This window comes from Typha latifolia, chromosome 9, assembly GCF_019914945.1.
Source record: "Typha latifolia isolate L0001 chromosome 9, TyphaL0001v2, whole genome shotgun sequence".
NCBI classification, from domain to species: Eukaryota; Viridiplantae; Streptophyta; class Magnoliopsida; order Poales; family Typhaceae; genus Typha; species Typha latifolia.
The window spans coordinates 4,167,479-4,173,478 of record NC_133094.1 but is presented as its reverse complement, the minus strand read 5'-3'; positions in this window follow the sequence as shown (position 1 = coordinate 4,173,478).

Below are 6,000 nucleotides of genomic sequence, written 5' to 3'. Positions count from 1 at the left end.
GAGGTGAGAGAGGATGGAAGAGGAGGAGAAGGGGGTGGATGCGTTTATATAGGGAGGGAGGAGGGAATGGTGGAGAATGGAGATTGTTAATTTTGGTTAAAAACAGTTGATATCCCATGACCGTCCTCTGTTGTCCCACAAAAGAAGGGAAGATATAAAACTACGCACATACCAAAGTAGGAATAGGCATGCATGCATGCATGCAAAGAGGAGATTAATTGCACTTAAAAATATGTTATATGTGCATTTAATTAGATTTTCATTAGTTTTTAAACCAAGGGAAAAATATATATATATATATTTTTAATGGAAAATTACCAAAACGCATGTGTTTTATTTTTATTATCATTCATACCCTACCGTATGGATACTAAAGTGCCTTAAAAATACGTTAAAAATACGTTGAGTTAGTTAGAGACTAAATTGCACCTTGATCTCCCGAATTATGATCTAGTATCACTACAAATAGACCTCTTAAAGAAAATGTGATACTATCTCGGATACTTCGGAAATAAGGTTAATTTTAGAATATGTATTGCTCTTTATTATTTTCAAAATAAGATATTTATTTTAGAAATAACTATTCTTATGTTTATATATATTTTAAAATAAATATATAATAATTATCTTTGATGTGATATAAAGTAAAGTAGAGATAGAATTTTTTTTTTATTTTTTATAAAATTATCATGAATGTTTTTTTATTTGATATAAAGTGAATTTATGAGATAAATATCAAGGATAAATTAATAATTGGGTTAGTATGTGATATAAAATATAATTTTAATAAATAGTGTTTGTATTATAGAATGAGGTTATTATAATATTTAATTATTATTCTAAAATAAGGAGTCGTATTTTGGATTAAGAAAAAAGTTATTCCAAAAATGAACAGAATAACTAATATTTTAAAATGCCCCTTCCGATAGCCTATAATTATACTTCCTCCATAACTCCTGATCTTTGTTAATACTCTCTCTATTCTTCTCCTAACATTTTCGTCTCTTAATAGCTATCATTCTCACTTCTCTCAATCTCTCAACTTTTTTCCTCATTCTCTTTTCTTATTTTTTGAAAGAAGGTCCATAGATCAATAATTTCATTAAATCCAATCATCTTTTACAAGCTTGATACACAAAGAAAAGGGGAGGTATTTTGAAGAGCCTCTCGACTGGCACTATAACAAAAATAAGCATCAAGCTCTAAAGGCACACAAGATCTAAATAGCACACACCTAACACATTCAATCATAGTAGACAACCTAGCTTAAGTTTCTTTTCAATCTCGAATAGATCCTGAAGTGATGTAGCTACAACCTGCAAAAAGATAAAATAATTGCCACCAAAAATACTAAGTGACTTGGCAGTCACCAACCATGGTTATTACCCTCACCAACGAGGAAATAGAGATGAAGGCAGTAGTAGGCGGTAGTGGAGGTGGCAGCAACGGACATGGAGGTGATACAAAAGTGTAGAGAAGGGGAAATAAAATAAGAGAAAGAGGGGAAGAGAATAAGAGGAGGGGGGAAGAAAGGGGATCGTGACCTAGATGGCCATGGTTGCAGTGGCCTCATCCGCAATGACTATGACCTTGACGACCATGGTTGCGGCAGCCTCGATAGCGATGACCTCAATCAAGCAAAATAAGGAAGGGAAGGAGAAAGAAGAAGAAAAAAGGGGGAGAATAAATAATGAAGAGAGAAGGGATGAGGGAGGAGGAGGAAGAAGAAAAAGAGAAGGAAGGAGGAGGGAGTGGGAAAAAAGAGGAGGAGGGAAAAATACCTTGTCATCCTAAAAAAAACCTCTCTCATCCTCCCTGCCGAGGTTGGGAAGAGAGGAGAGGGAGAAGGATATCGAACGACAATGGGGATAACCCTTGATGGAGGGGAGGGGAAAATCCCAACCCTAGCAGACTGCTCTGCTAGGGCTAGCGATGGTAGAGAGATATAGGGGAAAAGTTATTTGTTTCCTTGCTCTCATTCTTATATTTCTCTCTTCCATCCAAACCTAAACCTAAAGTTTTAGGGTGATATTTCTTATTTCTCATATTCTTGTCGATCTCTCTCAATTTCTCTCATTTCCAATTTTTATCAAATTTTATGCTCTTCTAATACATGTTAGAATTTTATAAAATTAAATTTCCATTAATAAATTTAAATACGGATTTGGAAAACCAAGCAAAACAAAAATTGATCTTGGGACATTCAAATAAGCTATACCTATTATTTTAAATCTGTAATGCCTGTTCGATTAAGCCTAAGACATTCGAATAATACCAATCTGCTAGTTATTAATCAATGCTCTGTCTAGCTAGCTTTTGCTAGTTATTAATAAATGATTGTTTTTTAATTTAATATCTAAATTATGCAATTATTGTAAAAATTATTGCTATTAAATTTTGAATGCATCATGTATGAGTGATCTAAAATGTGCTTTAATTGATCGTGAGGATACCTATTATCTTAGTATGTATATTCTTGTTTTCGGGCAATAGGTTGTGATATTCCTATTTAAGAAATCATAAGAATAAAGATAAGTGGTTGTTAGAAAAATATCGTAATATCTGGGTTTATGGCATATAATTATCTGTCTAAAGGACGTTATTGTGTATTGTAATTTTAGAATAAGTATGAAGATTGAATTCAGAAATGTGCTAATCTAGAAGTCTATCTGCCTAAAGTTGGATAGAGTCTTCAAAGATTAGTTATATTTTCCATAGATCAGTCTCATGAAGAGAGGATTTACTATATGTTGCATTCTCTGCTGAAAGGAAAAATTTACAATGATGTACTGGACTCTCTCTAGATAAATATATTTTATTTTGTTTAAAGCATATATATATTGCTTAAGTTGCTAATATGATACATATTTTCATTTGCTAAGAATTGCAGCAAAAGATGGAAACAAGATACTGTTTTTGCCCTGGGACTCGCAGACATAGATTTAACCTTGCATGAAGAGAATCTCCTAAACTACTACTAATAGCTCTCCTAAACACATTGATCATTATATGAATGGGAGAAATCAATAGGTTAAGCATGATTTTAATGGAAAGAAATCTATTTCCGAACATCTTATGAGTATTTGCCAAAGAATTCTTTATTCTTGTAGGAAATAAATACCTTACATCTAATAAAGTTGAAGCTGAAAAACTATTGTATGATCTGACAGCATGAAATATGTAGATGCTTATAGGATTAGAGAGTATACTTTTAAGATGATTCATGTTCAAACCAAAATTAAGGATTTTATTGTTGCCATACCTAATGACTTCATCGTATATTATACTTTTTAACTGTTTGTCTCTCGAGTTTAGCCAAATTAAGACAGCCTACAATACCCAAAATAAATCCTAGAGTATAAATAAACTTATATCCAAATGTGTTTCCAAGGAAGAGTAATTGTAGAAAGATAAGATACTACTTTTTAAGTGTTTAACCTAAAGACAATCTCACCAATAAGGGTTATAGGAATTATAATTGACCAAGAAAAGCTTGGACTTTAAGAAAAATGATACTGGTCAAAATCAAACTGTGGAAGGTCCTAAATCAGTCATTTGGAAATTAAAGGCTTCTTTTGCAAGGAAGAAAGGTCATAAAAAACTGACTGTAATATGTTCAAAAGGAGAAAAAAAAAGGAAGGATAAAATTACAAAAGCCTCAAAGCCGAGATGTTAGTAAAAATAATGATAAAAAATGTAAGTGTGTTATCTAAAATCTCCCATAATGTAAATTTTTTTATTATACTTATATGTAAATCTCTAATATAGTTTTTAACATATATTACTGATTGTCCATGGATGATTAATTATATAACAAGTTCTTACTCATTTAGAAAATAAATATGGATATGTTTGATATCTGATCCAATCCATATCTGTAATCATGTTTAGCAAATATGGTAATCATATTTAGTATGCATATTTAGATCCGTATCCGGAAAAAAAATATGAATATGATTTTCCTACTATTCAATTATATCTGGTCCACTTTCATCCTTAGGTATAAGTGCTACCGGATCATAGTTCCGAGAGAATGTGCTCAATTTGATTTTAATTTTACTCTAACAACAGTTAATAAATTAGAGAATATTATATTACTTTTGAAGATAAAATAAAATAAAATACTTAAAATATCCCTAATTTGACTTTCAGATATAATTTTTATAATTTATTTTTATCTTATGCTAAAAAAATGTATTCAAGAATATTAATATCATTTTGCATCTATAGTTATTCTAGCTCATCTATATAGTAACTGACCGTTAAAAAAATCTAATAACATGATATTAAAGTATTTTAAGTAAAATATAGGGTGAAATAATAAATATTTATATGATATGGCAAGAATGAAAATAAAATAAAAGATAGAGTGTTTTCAATAAATACCCCAATATTTTCATAGAGGAGAACATATTTAAGAAGTGATGTTATTAATGGGGCAATAAAAAGTAACTCAGCTATTCAATAATAAAAAAGAAGAAGTAACTTAGCATGTATAAAATTAACTCCAACTTTTGTAAATCTCATATTGGTAATGTTAGATAGCTTTTCGAACCATTTGAAGCATTTTATATAAGGTAAATTAGTCTTTTATTAATCTAAATTTAGTTTTAGTTATGATTAGTTAGATTTAACTGACATAATAATATTTTCGAAGGAACACAATAAATAACAAATTAAGTGGCAATTATAAAGTTTTGCAAATTTTCCGCCACAATTATCAAAATAATCCCTAAAAGAAAATAATGAGAACGTTATTGCATCATCTTGGTAGCTAATATAATCTCCAACCAGATTAATGTTCTTATAAAATCCAAAAAAATTCATTTAAAAAAAAAGAAAAAGAAATTTAAAAATAAGTACTGCTCGTCTGATCCTCATATGGAGACAAAACTAGAGATTATTCAATTTGAGTTCCATTATATGGAATACGATCTAATATTACTTTTCGGAACCATGACCCAATAAAAATCCATTCACTGAGAAGAAGTAGCTCAGAAGAGCAGGTAGCCGACGGCGGCGACAACGGCGGCGGCCATCGACGGCACCTCGGCAGAGGAGGCGCTACCGTCGTCCGATCCCGGCGGGCCGACGTCAGTGGAATTAGTTAATATGTCAATTGCGTCGATATCCTCCAATGCATCAACGAATTCAGGGGCCAGGCTCGGCATGCCTTCCTCACCCCCGGAGGAAGGCGCAGGACTGGGGTTGTCAGCTTTGGTCTCGTTCTTAAGGTTGGATTTGGTCGGTTTAGGTTCGTGCTTGGCTTCGGGTTTGGGTTTGGGTTTGGGTTTGGGGTTGAAATAGGAAACCGGTCCGGGATCGGCTCCGGCAGATCCGTAGTCGGAGAGGTTATAGAAAGGATTATCTAGCATTTGAGGATCGTATACAATCGTCCGTCCTTCAACGTAACCGTAGTCCTCCGACATCGGCGTCGTCAATGACGTTTGGGCAGAGGCGGCGGCGATGGTAAGGAGGATGGTGGTGACGAGAAAGAGAGGTCGGGCTTGTGCCATGATGTGCATGGCTGATAGCGGTGGGTGGTGGTGATTGGAGAGTGTTTGCCAGAGAAGAGAGGAGGGAAGAAGATTATTTAAATAGAGGAGAGAGAGAGAGAGTGGCGGTTAGTGTAGTTTGGTGTGTTGTGGTTGGTGAAGAGTGGAGAAGAGAGAGGGCAAGAACGGGTCCCACGGATATCTTGGTCTGGTCCGTCCGGTGGTTTTAGGGTGCTTGGATCCGGTACCTTTCAGTTGTTTATTACTGTCTATTTTCTTTTTTCATTCAAAAACCTGAAAGATAGATTTGGGTAGATAAAAGAAATAATTAGGCTCCACTAAATTTTAGCTAATACTCTCTAAATAAAATGATACTTAGACCCCACCAAATTTTAGCTAATATAGTAAGCTGTCTAATCTAGATTTCAAATCATGTGTGTCACCTAGTCGACTTGCTCCAAGCTACCGCTAAACTATTAATCGAGTCAAACCATTGAGCTAAGCC